The sequence below is a fragment of the Miscanthus floridulus genome, chromosome 7 (genome assembly GCF_019320115.1).
Source record: "Miscanthus floridulus cultivar M001 chromosome 7, ASM1932011v1, whole genome shotgun sequence".
Lineage (NCBI taxonomy): Eukaryota > Viridiplantae > Streptophyta > Magnoliopsida > Poales > Poaceae > Miscanthus > Miscanthus floridulus.
The window spans coordinates 29,291,506-29,312,008 of record NC_089586.1 but is presented as its reverse complement, the minus strand read 5'-3'; the positions used below and the strand labels follow the sequence as shown (position 1 = coordinate 29,312,008).

Sequence of the window (20,503 nt, the reverse complement as noted above, 5' to 3'; positions counted from 1 at the left end):
AGTGTATTATGGATTAGCCTATGTAATGGGGAGAATTTGTAGGAAGCAAGGCTTAAATCCATAATGCCACATGGGGACATTTGCAAGGGCAAGATAAGTTTTTATGTAGTATCTTTTAGTCTTATAAGTAGTATCTTTTAGCATCATATAACCTTACCCCTTGCATTGCATCCTAGCAAGTAGGTAGTTTTCAAATTTCAAAATTCTATTATTTGCTTGTTTTGGTCGTGTTGTCATCAATCACCAAAAAGGGAGAGATTGTAAGGAAAATGGACCTTAGGCCCATGTACTTTGGATTTTGGTGTTTGATGACCAACACAACTAAATTGGACTAATGAATTTGTAAGTGATTGTTTTATAGTTCAATAGGGTGCAAGACATGACTTGGACGAAGGCGACGTGATGATCCGATGATCAACACCTTAAGCAAGATCCTAGAAGTACAAGAGAAGACTCAAGATATCAAGCAAAGTCTAAGCATGAAGATAGGAACTAAGCCAGACGCAAGATCGCGAAGATACAAGCTCATAGAGGTGACCGGACGCTAGAAGGTGATCGACCGGACGCTCCGATCAGTGACTCGGCTACAGCAGGCGTCAGTAGCAGCGACTGGACGCTGAACAAGTAAAATGGCCGGACGCACTGATGACACTGTTCATCATCCTGGTAACACATTCAGCATTGATCGGACACTGGTGGCAAATCGACCGGACACAGAACAGCAGCATCCGATCGAGTACATAAATGTTCTAGAGCGATGAAATTGTGACCGGACACTTCCGGTGGCATGTGACCGAACGCTGGCAGCATCCGATCAGTTGATCGTGGCTCTAACGGTCGGGACGACTAGACGCGTCCGGTTAGGACAACAACAGCGTCCGGTTAGTAGTAGAAAAGTGGGATTTCATCCCCAACGGCTACTTTCTTAGTGGGGCTTATAAATAGACCCCCAACCGACCATTTGAGAAGTGTGGAGCTAAGGAAATATATTTAGGGTGTTGATACACCATTTTAGTGATCTCCACTTACATAGTGCTTAGTGTTTCATTAGGTGATTAGCGTAGGTGCTTTGCGAAGTGCTTAGGTTGATTAGACCACCGCTTATACGCTTGCTCTAGGTTTAGGCCTAGTGTTTAGTGAGGTTTGCATACCTCTTACCACTCGGTGCTTGCGCGCACCATTGTTGTACATTGGAGGGGCTTGTAGTCTTGTGAGATCACACCAACTGTGTTTATGGTGTGGCCGCCACCGTGTATCGGAGGGAACAAGGCCACGGCATTTCGGTTGGAAGCTTGATAGTGAAGACGATGGGGAGCATCTAGGAGAGGCTTGCCGGAAGGCACGTCGGAGACCCACTTGCACGTGGGGAAGGCCCAAGGCTATCTATGGAGTTACCCAACTGGGAGCTTGGCCCTTACGAGGGATTCCTTGCGAGGGGCTCCAATGAGGACTAGGAGGAAGCTTATGCGCTTCTTGATACCTCGGTAAAAATATCGGAGTCATCAACAGGAGTTTGCATATCTCTACCTTGCTCTTTAGCTTTCGCATTTATATTATTTGTATTACTCCTTTTTGCGGTAGAGATAGCAACACACTAGCAAAACTATAGTTGCACATTTAGATAGTTTATCTTTTGCAAAGGTTTTGCTGAGGTTAGAAAAAAAGACCATAGTTTAGAAGTAGAATTTTAAGTTGCCTAATTCACCCCCCCCCCCCCCCTCTTAGGCGTCATGGTCCCCTTCAAAAACTTCAAGAGCTCCATGATGGCACATCTAATGTCCGTGAGCAAAGACATTGTCTAGCTAAACAAAATTATGATTCCTTTACAATGAATGATGATGAGCTTGTTCATGATATGTATTCTCGTTTGAATCTAATTATCAATGAGCTTCATTCAATAGGATTAACAAAGCTAGATGATGCAAACATCGTGAGGAAGATCATCTCCGTGCAACCACAAAAGAAATATGCAAGCATCATCACTATCCTTCACAACATAGAGGAATTGAGCACCATGACCCCGGTCATAGTCATTGGTAAGATTATGGCATTTGAAATGTCACGTAAGATTAGTCAAGATGAAGCCTCTTCATCAAGCAAAGGCAAAGCTCTCGCATGTAGCGAGAAAAAGAAGATGAAGGACAAGCAAGTTGAGACAAGCTCAAGCTCAAGCTCCTCAAGTGAAGATGAAGAAGAAGATGAGGACGATGATCATGATGATGAAGATTCAAGTGATGATGATCAATCTTCCTCCTCTACCTCCGACCTTGATGAAGAATCAATCAAACTCATCAACAAGGTGGAGAAGATGATCCAAAGGCTCAATGTCAAGGGTGTGCCCATCCAAATTCAAGATATCATTTTCACCAATCAAAGAAATGAGCTAAGAAAGAGATGATGCTATGGATGCGGCGAGTTGGGGCACTTTGTAGAAGTTTGTCCAAATAAGTCCACACCCAAGACAAAGAAGAAGGCATGCAAGAACCAAGTCCTCATATCAATAAGGTCATGGGATGATTCTTTAAGTGAAGAAAAGACCATCACAAGAGGCGAGGGCGCAAGCACTCATCATCAAGATCTTCTCGTGTGTGCCTTATGGCATGAGGTAATGAAAGCTCATCCTCTAGTGAGAGTGAGAGTGATGATGAAATGCCTTCTTCTGATGAAATTATGCAACAAAATCTTAATTATGCTAAAGTTTGCACTAGTCAACAAAAGAAGTTCAAAAAATTAAAAGAAAAGCTAGATAGTTCATAAGAATCATATAAAACTTTACTTGAACAATATGAGACATTTGCTAATCTCAATATTTAACTATCTACTAAAATTGAGCAACTTGAGGCTAGTGCAACAACAAATACGTGCACAATCAATGATGAGCAACTTATAAAGAAAAATTAAAAATTAAAAAAAGTTAGCTAGCTCACAAGATGCTTATAAAAGTTTGCTTGCTAAAATGGAAACCATGTGCAAACATTGTGATGAGCTAACGAATAAAGTTGCTAATCCTGAAGCCATTGATACAACCCCCACCAAGGCATCTAAAAAGAAAAGTTCTATCTTTGACAAACCTAAAAAGGATGCCTCTACTTCTTGCAATGATTTATTTTTAGACTCATCTTTATACAACCAAGTTTGTGTTGAGAAAGTTGTTGTAGATACATGCACACAAAAGGTTGCAAAGGAGAATGAGCAACTCAACCAAGAAGTGGCTCGCCTCACCAAGAACTTGACTCAAGTGAAAGGCAAGAAGGAGCAAGCCCAATTTTATCAAGGTAACACCATCAAGAGAGTGAAGAAGCTTGATGAAGGACAAACTGTGGTTTGCTACATGTGCCACAAGGAAGGTCACAAGTCCTATAAGTGCAAGGTGAAGAATGGGGGAGGAGCAAAGAAGAAAGAGAAAAAGCAAACAAGCAAGCTCTCCAACACCTACACCAACAAGGTGGACAAAAAGGCCTCCACACCTTATCTCTTGAAGAAGAAGAAGAATGACAAGGTGGTGTCCATCAAGGTGAACAAGCAGGCCAACAATGGGGTCAAACGCTTTTGGGTGCCAAAGGAAATAATTTCCGATATAAAGAGCACCAAGAAGGTTTGGATCCTAAAAGGGAAGTGAGAAGTCCATTGGACATCGGGGAATTTGGAGACTTGGTAAAGTATGGGTGCATTTCATGGGATGCATCATGATGGACAAGATCATTGCCAAGTGGGTTAGTGAATACTATGGACCTAAATTTCCCTTCCCATGTTAGGTAACTAGATTTAATTTTTTTCAAGTGGTACTAGATTTAATTTCCTACAAGTGGCATCTTTAAGCATCTAGTTACTTTTCATGCCTAGGTTTGCATTTGCATGCTTATATCTTTTGTCATGCATACACTAGGTATATCTTATAGTCTGCTTGCTCGGTTTCATTCTTAACCCTTAGAGCAAACATACATGGTTTAAAATTGTTTAGGAGCACGACAGATAGCTTATCTTTCGATTGTTCATCTAATATGTGCCAAAGTCCAAATTATAGATAATTTCTCCCAAATATCGCCTTCAAAAATGACTCTCACATTCATGTGATGTCATCTTTCAAGTGGTATGGTTGATTCTAAAATCAATGTGCATGTTTCCTACAAGTATTTCATACTTGTGTGCACAAATTTAGGGAGAGGTTACTCTACAAGTTGGATGCTTTGAGACTAACATATTTTCAAGCTTATCATGTGTGTAGTAGTCTCATTGCAAGGAAAATGGAGTTCCCGGAGTTAAGCATCATACTTCAAGTATACACCACATATTACAAGTGGTAGAAATCAAATTGGCTTTCACATGTGGTATTTCTAAACCTATATCATCATGTTGATTTCATTTTGATATTTATATGCTTTCTCCATGCATTATATAGATTAAATTCCCTTGAGCAATAATTTGCCAATTATGCATATGTTTTGTCTTCTACCATATGTATGCATATATTTAGGGGGAGCTTAGTCTATATAATATGAAAGTCAAATTTTGTAACCTATTTCACTCCACATACAAAGGATCACAAGGTTTGACCCTCCCTAGTGCTACTAATGTCTTCCTTTTCGGTGTTGGATTCGAAAGGGGGAGAATTTAGAGGACCAAAATCAAACATTAATTTGTAGGACCAAAAGCAAGATCATAATAATTTACAAGTGGTAATGGTCTACAAGTGGTAATGGTCCGAGAAAGGGAGGATAGTGGATTATGGGTTAGTCTATGTAATGGGGACATTTGTATGGGCAAGATAAGTTTTCAAGTGGTATCTTCTAGTCTTACAAGTGGTATCTTTAAGCATCATATAACCTTGCCCTTATGCATTGCATCCTAGCAAGTAGATAGTTTTTAAATTGTAAATTTTTATTATTTGCTTGCTTTGGTCGTGTTGTCATCAATCACCAAAAATAGGGAGATTGTAAGGAAAATGGACCCTAGGCCCATTGACTTTGGATTTTGGTGTTTGATGACCAACACAACTAAATTGGACTAATGAATTTGTAAGTGATTGTTTTGTAGTCCAATAGGGTGTAAGACGTGACTTGGACGAAGACGACATGCTGATCCGATGATCAACACCATAAGCAAGACCTTAGAAGTACAAGAGAAGACCCAAGATATCAAGCAAAGTCCAAGCACGAAGATAGGAACTAAGCCGGACGCAAGATCACGAAGAAACGAGCTCACAGAGGTGACCGGACGCTGGAAGGTGATCGACCGGACGCTCCGATCAGTGACTCGGCTACCGTAGGCGTCAGCAGCAGCGACCAGACGCTCAACAAGTAAAATGACCGGACACACCGATGGCACTATTTATCATCTCGGCAACACATTCAGCATTGACCGGACGCTGGCGGCAAATCGACCAGACACAAAACAACAACGTCCGATCGAGTACAGAGAGGTTCTAGAGCGGCGAAATTACGATCGGACGCGTCCGGTGGCATGTGACCTGACGTCAGCAGCGTCCAATCAGTTGATCGTGGCTCTAACGGTCGGGACGACCGGACGCGTCCGATCAGGACGACCTAAGCGTCCGGTCAGTAGTAGAAAAGCGGGATTTCGTCCCCAACGACTACTTTCTCAGTGGGGCTTATAAATAGACCCCCCCAACCGGCCATTTGAAGAAAGTGGAGCTAAGAAAACATATCTAGGGTGTTGATATATTATTTTAGTGATCTTCACTTGCATAGTGCTTAGTGATTCATTAGGTGCTTTGCGAAGTGCTTAGGTTGATTAGACCACTGCTTATGCGCTTGCTCTAGGTTTAGGCCTAGTGTTTAGTGAGGTTTGCATAGCTCTTACCACTCGGTGCTTGCGTGCACCATTGTTGTACATCAGAGGGACTTGTAGTCTTGCGAGATCACACCAATCGTGTTTGTGGTGTGGCCGCCACCATGTACCAGAGGGAACAAGGCCCGCGGCGTTTTGGCCGAAAGCTTGATAGTGAAGACGGCGGGGAGTATCCAGGAGAGGCTTGCCAGAAGGCACATCGGAGATCCACTTGCCCACTTGCGCGTGGGGAAGGCCTGAGGCTATCCACGGAGTTACCTGACCGGGAGCTTGGCCCTTGTGAGGGATTCCTTGCGAGGGACTCTAACGAGGACTAGGAAGAAACTTGCGTGCTTCTCGATACCTCGGTAAAAATACCAGAGTCGTCGATGGAAGTTTGCATATCTCTACCTTCTCTTTAGCTTCCGCATTTACATTGATTGTATTACTCCTTTGCGGTAGAGATAGCAATACAATAGCAAAATCGTAGTTGCACATTTAGATAGTTTATCTTTTGCATAGGTTTTGCTAAGGTTAGAAAAAGAAGCCATAGTTTAGAAGTTAAATTTTAAGTTGCCTAATTCACCATCCTCTTAGACGTCACGGTCCCCTTCAATCAACATGCATGTGTTCTTCATTGGTTGGAGTTGGAGGCATTGATATTTTTCAGAACTGTGTGTTACCTGCACAATTATTTCGAGACCACCTGAACATCCACAACTTTTGTTTTAACATTTTCTTTGCTTTTGGCAGGATACATTCTGCTTGTTCGTCCTATTTGCCTGCTTCGTCACTGCTTTTGCTGGATCAGATATAAAGAATCTATATGCTCTGAGGATGAACTCGTCGAATCAATGCAATTCCTTTGGGACTGGTTTGATACAGAAACTCCTCCATGCATGTGGTCACATATCACTTGTGTGGACAAAGCTGTTGCAGCCATTGATTTGTCATATATGCCGCTCCATGTTCCTTTCCCATTATGCATCACGGCATTCCAGTCACTTGTTCGTCTCAACTTAAGTAGGTGTGATTTATTCGGTGAGATTCCAGAAGCCTTGGGAAATTTGACGCATCTCCAGTACCTGGACTTGAGCAGCAACCAGCTTACTGGGATCGTGCCTTACGCATTATATGATTTGAAGATGCTGAAAGAAATACTGTTAGACAGAAACAGCTTGTCTGGACAATTGATCCCTGCCATTGCTAAGCTTCATCAACTCGCTAAGTTAACCATATCAAAGAACATCGCTGGACAACTTCCTCAAGAGATGCCGTCGGAAGGACCTAGAGGTCCTGGACTTCAACCAGAACTGCTTCAATGGATCAATACCAGAAGCATTAGGCAACCTGTCTCAGCTCTTCTACCTTGATGCAAGCAAGAATCAGCTCACTGGATCAATATTTCCAGGAATAAATATTTTGCGGGGCCAATACCTAAGGAGATTACTCGCCTGGAAAATCTAGAGAGCTTGGTTCTGGGGTCCAACAATTTCACTGGAAGCATTCCAAAGGAGATTGGTAACCTGAAGAAGCTGAGAAAACTCATTCTCTCTAAATGCAACTTATCAGGCACCATCCCTTGGTCAATTGGTGGTCTTAAAAGCCTACAGGAATTTGATATATCAGATAACAGCTTCAATTCGGAACTCCCAGCATCTATTGGTGAGCTGGGAAATCTGACTGTCCTGGTTGCAATGAGAGCAAAGCTCATAGGCAGCATACCAAAAGAACTTGGTAACTGCAAGAAGCTTACTCACCTGCGTCTGTCCTTCAATGCCTTCACTGGTTGTATGCCCAAAGAACTTGCAGGTTTAGAAGCTATTGTCCGTTTTGAGGTGGAAGGTAACAATTTGTCAGGTCATATTGCTGATTGGATTCAAAACTGGGGAAATGTTGTATCTATAAGACTAGGAAATAACAAGTTCAATGATTCTATACCTCCTGGCATATGTCAAGCCAACTCTCTTTAGTCACTCGACTTGAATTTTAACAATCTGACAGGGAGTATCAAGGAGACATTTATAAGGTGCAGGAACCTTACTCAACTGAATTTGCAAGGCAACCATTTCCATGGTGAGATACCATAATATTTGGCTGAGTTACCGCTCACAATTCTGCAATTGCGCTACAACAATTTTACAGGAGTCTTGCCTGCCAAGTTGTTTAATTCATCAACAATTTTGGAGATAGATCTCAGCTATAATAAGCTCACTGGCTGTATTCCAGAGAGCATTGGTGAGCTCCGCGGCTTGCAGAGGTTGCGGATGAGCAGTAACCGCTTGGAAGGACCAATCCCGCCGGCGATAGGTGCTCTAAAGAATTTGAATGAAATTTGTCTTGATGGGAATAGACTATCTGGGAACATCCCGCAAGAGCTCTTCAACTGCAGAAACCTAGTCAAGCTAAACCTGAGCTCTAATAATCTGAACGGAACCATCTCGAGACCCATATCTCAATTGACTTCACTCACTGGCTTGGTTTTGTCTCACAACCAACTCTCTGGTTCCATTCCTGCTGAGATATGTGGGGGATTCACGAATCCATCTCACCCTGAATCAGAGTATGTTCAATATCATGGCTTATTTGATCTGTCATACAACCGGTTGACTGATCGTATCCCACCAGGAATCAAGAATTGTGTTATTCTGGAGGAGCTACACCTACAAGTTAACTTACTGAATGAATCTATTCCTGTGGAGCTTGCTGAGCTGAAGAATCTTATGACCGTTGATCTCTCTTTTAATGAATTGGTTGGACCTATGCTTCCTTGGTCCAGACCATTGGTCAATCTGCAAGGCCTTTTTCTGTCTAATAACCACCTCACTGGCAATATTCCTGCTGAGATAGGTCGCATCTTTCCCAACATCGTGGTTCTAAACTTGTCCTGTAATGCATTTGGGGCTACCCTACCCCAATCTCTACTATGCAGCAAGACCCTGAACCTTCTGGATGTCAGTAACAACAACCTCTCTGGTAAAATCCCGTCATCTTGTACTGGGTTTGAAGGATCATCGAGCCAACTGATCTTGTTCAATGCAAGCAGTAACCATTTCTCAGGGAGCCTAGATGGATCTATCTCAAATTTTGCGCATTTGTCTTCTCTTGATATCCACAACAGTAGCCTCAACGGGAGCTTGCCAGCAGCACTGTCCAATCTCAGTTTGTACTACCATGATGTCTCAAAGAATGATTTCAGTGGTGCCATCCCTTGTGGTATGTGCAATCTATCTAACATTATGTTTGTCGATTTCTCTGGTAAAATTATTGGCATGCATAGCTTCTCAGATTGTGCAGCATCAGGCATTTGTGCTGCTAATAGTACCAGTACCAATCATGTGGAGGTTCATATACCTCATGGAGTTGTAATAGCACTGATCATTAGTGGCGCCATCCTCATTGTGGTTCTTCTTGTGGTTTTTGTGAGATGGATGATGTTGAGAAACAGGGCATTGCCTCTTGTATCTGCCAGTGAATCCAAGGCTACAATTGAGCTTGAGCCAACCTCCAGTAAAGAGCTCCTAAGAAAAAAGTCAAGGGAACCTCTGAGCATCAATCTTTCTACATTTGAGCATGGACTGCTGAGGGTTACCATGGATGATATCCTGAAAGCTACTAATAATTTCAGCGAGGTGCACATCATAGGCCATGGTGGGTTTGGGACTGTCTATGAAGCAGCATTCCCTGAAGGACAGAGGGTCGCTATCAAGAGGCTTCATGGTAGCTACCAGTTCCTTGGTGACCGTCGATTCCTTGCTGAGATGGAGACCATTGGAAAGGTGAAGCATCATAACCTTGTTCCCCTAGTTGGCTACTGAGCTCGTGGTGATGAGCGTTTCCTAATCTATGAATACATGCATCATGGGAGCCTTGAGACGTGGCTGAGGAACCATGAAAATACACCTGAAACAATTGGATGGCGTGAACGTCTCAGGATCTGCCTCGGTTCTGCTAATGAACTCATGTTCCTCCACCATGGCTTTGTGCCCCATATCATCCATCGGGACATGAAGTCAAGCAACATTCTATTGGATAAGAACATGGAGCCGAGGATAATCAGTGCCTATGACACCCATGTTAGCACCACCGTCTCTGGCACGCTTGGTTACATTTCCCCAGAATATGCGCTGATTATGGAATCTACCGCGAGGGGAGATGTCTACAGCTTTGGCGTAGTCATGCTGGAAGTGCTCACTGGACGGCCACCTACAGGGAAAGAGGTGGAAGAAGGCGGTGGGAACCTTGTCGACTGGGTGCGGTGGATGATTGCACGCGGTCGGGAGGGTAAGTTGTTTGATCCATGCCTGCCCGTTTCAGGTCTGTGGCATGAACAGATGGTTCGTGTGCTTGCCATTGCTCAGGATTGCACTGCCGACGAGCCATCGAAGAGGCCGACCATGGTGGAGGTGGTGAAGGGACTCAAGATGTCCAGCTGATGAAACATGAATCTCACAACCTCCAGCAATTTGTGGCGCAGCCATGATCTGGGCATGCACTGGTGCCTACTGGTATGTTTTTGTTTTATTTATTAAGTGCTTCATATAAGTTACCAGTTCTAAACACTCTAAACTCTTGCAACCTTTTGCCTGATTTAGTTCTTCTGTCCTTCTGTGTTCTTACAATGCTAGCTAACAATAACGTATATATAACAAAAGTTTAAAACATATTAACCTTGATATATAAATGCAGTCTGCAGCAATGTTCAAAATAGCCAATTGCATAAGCTTAGATCTTTGGATTGTTCGAGTGTTAGAAACCTGTACCTTCAAATTTTCATACGAGATTTGTGCTTTCATACAAGATTGGTGCTTATACTGTAACCTATACTACCTTGGACAGCAGTGTATACTTATCATTTGTGGCTTTTGATTTGCAGCCTGTCTTTGTTGGAGCTTGGAGCACACTACACCCCTACAACTATTCTCAGCTTCACAGCACCATCTGAAGCCGACAACTCGGCAGATGGGCTGCATGCCCGCATGCATGCGCTAGGGCAGAGTCGCAAGAATAATAAGGCGCCAAACAGAAACAAAACTTTGTCTAGAATAATAACTCTTTTAATTAGCGCTTAGTGTGTGTGTGTGTGCATTGTTAACTTATTCATCAGGCTGTTAGTTAGCTAGTTGTGTCTGTGTGCATGACCGAGTCCCTGCGCGGCTGTGGGCATGCAGAGCACTTGTGAGATTCATCAAACACTTCGTGAAAGGATTTGTTAACTTTGGAGGTGAAGCCTCTTAGACGGCTAGGAGTTGCTCGATGAGCACCCAAGCGTGTAGTGTGCTGCAAAAAAATTGTGAAAGGTTCAAGTTCACCTCTGCAAGGGAAGAAATCAAATTAATGGAAGTCCATGGTTGTTGTGTGTGGTTGTCTTTGCTGATGGTAAGTGGTTGAAAGAGACTAGCTCCATTTGGGAGGTCCTGAACGGAGATAAAGGTACATTGTCGGAGGTGGATGAACTTGGGGGAGGGGTATCCTCTCATGTTTCGTTTACTCCTAGTGCTTGAGGTGTTAGCACAGTTCTTAATTGATATACTTAGTGGTTATGCAGGGTTGTCACCTTTCTCAAGTTGTGGCTTCATTTGTGAACGGTAAAGTTACCTTGGTAAGTTTTGATTTGAGCAAGTTCTTTCTCTATCATAGAATTCAAGAACCAGTAGGGTGCTTCCTGGTTGGAGCATATGGTAAGGCAAAGGATGATCCATTACTAATGAACACTATTTATCTCTAAATGATCATTTAGCCCATGCAAACACCATGTAAACTCTAAACAGTGGTATGCCATTTCTATTTAATCGTTCGTTATCCATTTAGCGAGCCATTTAGTCCAAACAATGACTAAACATGAGGTGACTGACTATTTACCATTTACTATTTAGGATAAAACCACTAATTAAAACTTTGAGTTTGCCTCCAAATGACATCTTGGTCCACCTCGGATTGCTATGGTAGTGTGGGATGATCTAGGACATTTCATTGCTGCCTATCAGGTTTTTACGAGTTTTCAATATACGGGTGACCACAAGGAAGCCTCTTGATTGCAACTCTCCATCCTTTAGGGAATGTTGCTCCATAGACAGTCCCATAGTCACCATGGCCTATGATATGTGCATCACTAAAATTATTGGTAGCTTTAAGAATATCTACGGTGACCCTCAGTAGTGCACGCTCAAATGTAGCAAGATTGATACTCAAAGGTTCACATGAATTCTTTCCTAAGAACTCATAGCTTGAGGTGGGCTCAATTATAGTCTAGGGTTCACTAACAGGTGCAAGAGGCGATGACCTGTTTCTTAATAGCTTACATCCCACATAAGCCACCAGAAGAATCACAATTGAAACAGTGGCACAAATGGTCACTGCTCTTCAAATTACATGATGTGGGTGACCCTCCTTATGATTGATACTAGGAGCACAAATGCCTGACGCAGCACAATCTGAAAAGTTATGCCTGCCAATGCGGTTACCAGAGAAGTTGGCAAATGTGATGCCAAATAAATGGCAAATACCACAACCACAAGGGATGGAACCACGAAAATCATTATTTGAGAGATCAAGATTGGACAATGTTGATGCCAAGCTGCCGGTGAGGCTATTGTTGTGGTTGTGGTCAAGAGTAGATAGTTGCCTGAAATTTGAGATAGAACCATCTAGTCTCCCTGACAAATGGTTACTGCTCGCACTATAGAAGACAAGTGAGCTCAAGGGTTCTTCATAACCAGGACAAGGTAATGGGATTTCACCAAAGAGGTTATTTGACATCCAGACGGTTCAGGCTCTTGCTGCGCGGTAAAGATTGGGGTAGCATAGCCAAAAATGCATTACTAGACAAATTTATAACTACAACGGTGGGAAGAATGTGGCCTATCTCCACAGGAATATTGCCACTTAGGTGGTTGTTAGAAAGAAAAAGGCCTTGCAGGGAGAGCAATGGCGCAGACCAAGAAGGCATAGGTCCAACTAATGCATTAAACGAGAGATCAACAGTTCTAAGATTCTTTAGCTCACCAAGCTCTGTAGGAATAGATCCATTCAATAAGTTACCTTGCAAGTGTACCTCCTCAAGAATAACATAATTCTTGATCGTCGGTGGGATACAACCAGTCAACCGGTTATGTGACAAATCAAGTGAGCCATGATGTTGAATATACTCTGTCAGGATCGACTGGATTTGTGAACCCCACATATATGTTTAGTAAGATTATTAGAGCTCAGGTTTAGCTTGATTAGGTTTCTGCAGTGAAAGAGCTCATGTGGTATGTTCCCAGATAGTTTATTCCCATCAAGAGACATTACTTTCAAATTCTCTATATGACCAACCTCCCTTGGGATAGGTCCTTCCGAGCAGTTATTGCCCATGTCCAACACTTGCAAGCTGTGAGGCTTACCAATGCTCCTAGGTATGTCTAGTAAGCTTATTATTGTTGAGATTCATCTCCAAAATGGTTGATGACTCTAACAGCTTGCTAGGCAACAAGCCTATAAAATTATTCTAGGACAGTTCTAGTATTACGACTTACGAGTGGTAGCTCAGCCAAGTATTTTGGTACCTCACCGTTGAAATGGTTATTGAAAATTCAGTTGAGTAAGTTTCCTGTGCCTTATAAATGTCTTCTTGATACTCCCCGTCAGATCATTACAATGCAAGTCGAGTGACCACAGAGAAGTGGCTTGACATATGGTAGGAAGTAGAGAACTATTGAACATGTTATCCCCCAGTCTTATAGATACAACATTTCCCTAGTTTTGAATCCAGTCAGTAATACGACCTGGCAATTTGTTACCTTCGACAGCAAAATGGACAATAGCTTCTAAACCTGCAAGTTCTTTGGGGATAGAACTAGTGAAGGCATTGAAGGATAGATGCAGGAGAGTAAGCTTCTTACAGTTGCCAAGTTCTTTTGGTATGCTCCATATTAGCTTTGCACTCCTTGCAATCATGACTTTCAAATTGCCTAGCTCACCAACAGATGCTAAGAGTTTTGAATTGAAGTTGTTGCCTGATATATCAAGTTCCTATAGGCTTTCAAGACCACCAATTGACCAAGGGACGGTGCCTGATAAGTTGTATCCAAAGAGCATGAGTTTTCTTAGCTTCTTCATGTTACCAATATAATCTCTTTTGGAATGCTTCTAGTGAAATGGTTGGATGACAAAACCAAACTCTCTAGATTTTCCAAATGAGTCTCCTTACGTATTGACCCCACCAAATCATTTGAAGAGAAAATCAAGTGTTAGCAGGTTCAACAATGTGCTTATTCCTAGAAATATTCATCCAATGAGCTTATTCTTGCTTGCATCAAGGTGTAACACCCAAAATTTTGCATAATTTTAAAATAGCTGAAATTGATTTTAGTGCATTTATGTGAGCATGCCACATTAGCAAAATAAATATTTTTTGTGAAATTAAAATTCATCATAAGGCTAGAGACATGTTGATGCACTCATGCTGGAGTATATATTTTATTTGTGATGGACCGGTTTTTGTTGCATGTGAAAAGGAATTCAAATCCCTTTTGAAAATCCATTTGAAAATTCTAGAAATAAAAAGAAAAAAATGAAAATCCCTTCTTCTATGTTCTGGCGCGAGGCCCATCCTTCCCTTTGGCCCAGCGCGCAGCAGGCCTCCTTCCACTCCTTCTCTTCTTCTTGGGCCAAGGAGGCCGAGGCCCAGCTCACGGCAGCCCACAGCGGCAGCAGCCCTCCTCCTCTCTCTGTCCCGCTGACGAAGCTGGCCCGCACGTCAGCGGTGTCTTCCTCCTCGAACCGGACTCGGGTCGGACATGGCACCGACCGAGCCACGCTTTTCCTCGCGTCCTGGTGCAACCCGCACGTCCGCGCTTCCATAAATAGTGCGCACGTTCGCGTTCGCACGCCCCCGCAACCAAACCGAGCACCAGCGCCTCGTTCCCGAGCTCCAGCGCCGCCGCAAACCCTAATCGCCGCTGCGCCGTCGAATCCGCCGACCCGTCGCTCCATCTTCGTCATTGGCCGGTCCCCGAGCTTCGTGTTGGTCCCGCGAAGATGCCGAGCTCATTCTATTTCTTTTTCGTGCTCTGAGACGCCCGACTTACGTCGCCGAACCTTGCAGATTGCCACCGTCCGCCTCCGCGAGCTGCACGCCATCCTCGGTTCGCCTCGACCCGAGACGTTGCCCTAGGTGAGTTCGCTTCGTGATTCTCTTTCGATCCGTACCGGTCCCGTGTGTTTTTGTGCACTGGTTTGCCCAAACCGCGAGCTTCGACGAGCTCGGTCGCCGCCGTTCATGTCGGCCACCGTCTCCCCCTTCTTCTCCGGTCGGCAGCGCCACCCCTCACCCTCCCGGTCTAATCTGGACCGTCCAGATTGGATCCAACGGCCGCAGACGGCTGATACCCCTTCGGTTGGCCTTTTGGCTAAAGAGCCCCTGAACTCTCTGGGATTCGAACCCGCAATCCAAAGCGTATTCCCTGGTTTATGCTTTCATCTCTGGAAAACGTATTTTCCAATTTACAGATTCAAACTGAAGTTCCATCTAATTACAGTTTTGCCACTACCTTTAATTGCTCATAACTTATTCGTTTTAACTCCAAATTGGACCGTTCAACTTGCGTTAGATTCGTCTTTAAAAGATCTATCTATTCATATAATTTGTCACCATGTTTTTAAACTTTAAATTTCGAGTTTAGATTTAATCTATTTCTTTAATAGGGAAACTTGTTTTAATCATAACTTTCTCGTTGTAACTCTGTTTTTCGTGATCTTCGCATCTGTGTGATCGTAGCAACGTGTAGAATAGTTTATGAACTTTTCAAACTGTTTTCTTGCTGGTGGCGTATTGTTCTAACTATAGCCCTTTGTTTGTTTCGTGTATGATTGCTCGGATGACTGTATGTTGCTGCTTGGTGTTGTTGATCAAGTTCAGACGGTGAGGTTTACGTTGGTGATCAAGAGAACTTCTACGACCAGCAAGACCAGCAAGACTTTTAGGAGAACTTTGATCAAGGCAAGTATAGCTAAGGACCATCCTTGTTGTCCTATTCATGATGCTCACTAAAATACATATGCATGTGTCTTCCTTGTTACCCTTGATAGGATGCCTTAGCAATTGAATACCTTATACCTTGTCACCTTGGGAGGTTTGCATTTGGGTAGTAACTTTGCTAGCGCAATAATCATGATCTTGAAACTTGATTAATGAATATGCTCTAAACATAAACAAGATGACTTTTTAGCAACAGAAGGACTTGTCTTGTAGCTGATTATCCGGGATTAACGTACAGCTGAGAGGGCTATATGGCTCTGGCTCTAGTTGCGTGAGAAACCCTTTTCTAGCTGGTTAGAGGTCTGCGAGTTGGGTATAGGACAGCCTCTGTCCTGTTGAGCCTAGCTATGGAAGCGGCCTTTTATATTATTGGAAGGGGGGTTCCTATATCTGATGACCCTGCAGCCCTGGCCGGTTAGACGAGCTCTTAGGTGGCTTTATATGATTTCTGGTGTCTTGGACCTTGCAAACCCATACATTTGGAAATCATGACTCACAGTGAAAGTGTACACCTCTGCGCAGAGTTAACAAACTGGTATACTAGCTGTGCTCACGGATACGAGTGACCTTGGAACACTTACATTAAAGGATAATGACTTTTACTTGTTAAGATGATTATTTATGTTAATGGTTTAAGATATTGATTACTCATGTTCATTGATCATGTGTTATGGGATTATTGCTACCTTGATGATAAAAAAAATGCTAAACTTGATGATGACTTAAATGCTAACCGCAGTAAACTAGTGTCAGCTATTTGAGCCTCTAGTTATCTTGTTAAGTACGACATGTACTTATGCCTTACTTTATCTTTTATGTTGGAAAAAAATCCTGGATGGGTAACAGATCAAGATTAGATTGAAGATTATCGTGATGAGTATTAGGCTTGGTGTTCACCAGTTGATGTCCCTGTTGGAGCTTCCGCAAGAGAGTTATCTTAGCAACTATTATATCTATGTTTGAGACTATGTGTTGAATATTTATTCGCTATGTAATAAACATTGTGTTGGTATAATTCACAATTTGTCCACTTATGTGTGCGACCGTTCCTAGGGTGAACATAAGAATTTTATACATCCTCTTTTGTTCTTAAAATTGGGTGTGACAGATTGGTATCAGAGCATTGTTGACTGTAGGACGCAAGCCTAGTTAGAATGGTCGTTTTTAGTTTCCTTTGCTTCACTTGTTTCATGCTTTCCACCTCAATCTTGTTATTTGCTAAGTTTTATGCTTCTTTTGTCTTATTCTATTATAAAATCAATTGATTCTATTCTAAATGATTTGAAACTTCTGTAGATGACGCGTGACCGCAAGTCTGCCCGCTTGTACGTTGGATGCTTTCAACCACAGCATGCTGTGTATGAGCCAATGGAGCCTAGAGAGGACGTCCAGAGGAAGAACTGGAAGAATGAGGTTGGAGAAGAGGTCCATTATTCGCCAACTCTGATAGCTCAATCCCCAGCACGTGTGGAGGCCATTGACTTAACCAATGATGATGAAGATGAAGTACTCCAGCCACTGCCTCGTATAGATTGGACTGACAAGTTAAGCATCAAGAAGCCTGATGACAATGCCTTCTACCATGACTTGCTGACAATGATGTTGGAGTGCTATTATCCAGACCTGCAAGCCACTCTGGAGTATCATACTACGGAGCACAGTCATCCTCTGATTGGTTCATCTTGGGATACTCGGTTGCTGATCAAGACCTCGAATACTCGCAAGATAGATGCAGTTGTCACTCACCATGTAAGTCGAGCTACCGCGAAAAGAAGCATGGAGGATGCTGCTTCCATTGCACTTGCCTACTACCGTGGCTGTCTCTCTGATGATAAGAAGGATGATGGACTCTTGTATTACCCATGCTATCTTCCGAAGGAAAATAGTTGGACCATAGAGGTCGTGGTAAAAGGATCGAAGACTCTTGAGGCCACCGTTGAGTTAAACCGTGAACTTACAAATAAGGTGAGAGCGTTAAAAGGAGAGCTGAAGAAGGCACAAGACATGATCAAAGAATACCAGAAAGAGATCGATGGCCTTAACGCCGAGTTAGGCCGTCCCAAGCTATTTGAGAAGTTAGATGAGCCCTCCACCAAGAAGAACGCCGCCCCTTAAGTTTATGAAACCATTGTAATAGGCACGTTTTTAGTATCGTGAGTCGAGTCGAGTCTTTTAAGTGTTTGTGAACTATTGGGTGTGCTTGCTAGATGATTATTGTGATTTATGTGTGATTTGGATCTTTGTGATGAGTGCTGGAACTTTGTGGGCATGTCCACGAGTTCCTTAGCTAAAATATTAAGGTTAAAAGTGCTATAATAAATAGTTAGGTTGGTCTATCCTGTCTCTTTGCTTGCTGTTTTCTGGAGCAGTCAGTGATGTTTTGGTTATAACTTTTCACCTGTTCGAGCAATGGTCATGAAATTTTACTGGGAGTATATAGACTTCTGTGTCTTTCCAATGGCACAAGAATCATTTTTTTTATCTGTTCGTATCTAAGAGTTATGACTGTCACAATATGAACTTCTGTGCTGTCTGGAATCTGAGGACAGTTTCTGTTGTGGTCTGTTTTTTATTAATGTAACGTCAGAATCAGAAAATGTGGTCTAAATGAAAGTTGTAGATAATTTTTTAAGCTTTCCAACCGTATAAAGATGACTTAAATGCTAAACTTGATGATGACTTAAATGATAACCGCAGTAAACCAGTGTCAGCTATTTGAGCCTCATGAACCCTTAGTTATCTTGTTAAGTACGACATGTACTTATGCCTTGCTTTATCTTTTATGTTGGAAAAATCCCGGATGGGTAACAGATCAAGATTAGATTGAAGATTATTGTGATGAGTATTAGGCTTGGTGTTCACCAGTTGACGTCCCTGTTGGAGCTTCCGCAAGAGAGTTATCTTAGCAGCTATTATATCTATGTTTGGGACTATGTGTTGAATATTTATTCACTATGTAATAAACATTGTGTTGGTACAATTCACAATTTGTCCACTTATGTGTGCGACCGTTCCTGGGGTGCACATAAGACTTTTATACATCCTCTTTTGTTCTTAAAATTGGGTGTGACACAAGGTAGAAGAGCCGAGACAAGTTGCCAAAAGCTTCTGGTATCAATCCACTGAATATATTCCTGTGAATGTCGAGGACCTCTAGATTCTTCAAAATACCAAGCTCTGGAGGAAGTTCTCCAAAGATGGAATTCTAGGATATGGTTAAGTTAACGAGGTGCTGAAACTGAGAGCAATGGCAGGTCTCAACTGTCAAGAGAAGTTGTTTCTGTCTAGCCTATTTCTTTCAGCATCTTCAAATCATATAACAAGATAGGTATCGATCCAGTAATCTAGTTCTTGGTCAAGTCTAGGTACTAGAGCTACTACAAATTTCCCATGGCTTCTGGAATCACACAAGGTGAACTACATCCACTGACTTTGAGCCGAGCTAGTGACTGGAATGTTGTGATGCATAATGGAAAAGGGAGAAGGAGTGGCACAGAAGACAAATCTACATTGTGTCGCTCATAAGTCATACCTGGCCATTTCGGAGTTTTCGAATCAAACTAGCTCTAAAGGAAGCCTTTTGATTCAGCGAATTCTTGCCTCAGAACATACATATTCGTTATATAAGAAGATGCAACAAAAGTAGATCCAGTGAAGAAGGAGAAAAATAGGATTAAGAAGCGGATACCATCCTACAGTAAGGAAATGCAAAGTTAAAATAAGAGATATAAATGTGCAGGTAACAAAGTTTTGAACAATAACATAACAACTCTTCCAACCAATGAAGAATACATGTAAAATGTAAAAAAATGAATTTTAAAATGAGTAGCAAATACATTGCACATGATAAATCAAAAGTTAGCTCTGGTTTGCACATTTATAAGTGCTTTGACTGGTGGATCTCGAGTTGATAATGCCTCGTGGGTCAGGCTTATGTATGAATTATACTAATTGTGTTTTATTAAGAAAGAAGATTCACCGATTTAATATAGACATGCTAAACAATAGGTAAACAACCAGATATATCTACAACGTTCTAAGATTATAGAATGAGCTCACACAACGTCTTGCAACTTCATCCTAGAAAAAAGTATGTTTGACCAATGATCACTTAACTGTAAAATTGGTCTTTTAATAACCGACTATATAAACTAGCAATTTGGTCGACGCACCCGGAGCCCCAATACTATAACCGAATTGCCCATGGCGTCGAATGGCCAAGCAGGCAAAATCTTGTGCCTCTGTTTCATTCCCAATTTCACCTCGACGCCGCCTGAAGGACCCATGGTGGCGGGAGGCAGCGATGCAGAAAAATGACGTAGACGCTGCTCGGGATAAAACATGACGTATTGGAAATCACCGTTCATGTGAAGCTATTGCGATTGCCGCCGGCGGATGGAGTGGCGCGACGACGGCGACTAGGGTTCCCATGGCAGCATGGTGTTTGGCTGCTATGCGGTGAATTTTGACCGAGTTCATGTGGATCAGATCAACGGCCTTGATTTGGCCATTTGAGGATGGGTGGCTCTGATTTACATGAGGATTTTCTGGCTTCCGGGTAATACTCCTATGTTGGAAGTTATCATATAGGACTAGCGCACCGTTCAAAAACAAAAATCAATGTACCACTTGGAAGCTCAAATAAGGACTTGTTTGGTAAGTTTTTTTTGCTCCAGTTTCTGTGTTGTAACAAAA

General features: G+C 42.5%; 2 pseudogenes; one reads left to right on the top strand and one right to left on the bottom strand.

The window, feature by feature from the left end:
* The first annotated feature begins 4,696 nt into the window (after positions 1-4,696).
* Positions 4,697-10,724, top strand: LOC136465283 (leucine-rich repeat receptor protein kinase MSP1-like; annotated as a pseudogene).
* A 1,054-nt stretch (positions 10,725-11,778) lies between these two features.
* LOC136465282 (leucine-rich repeat receptor protein kinase MSP1-like) lies at positions 11,779-20,094 on the bottom strand (annotated as a pseudogene).
* Between the last annotated feature and the right edge of the window lie 409 nt (positions 20,095-20,503).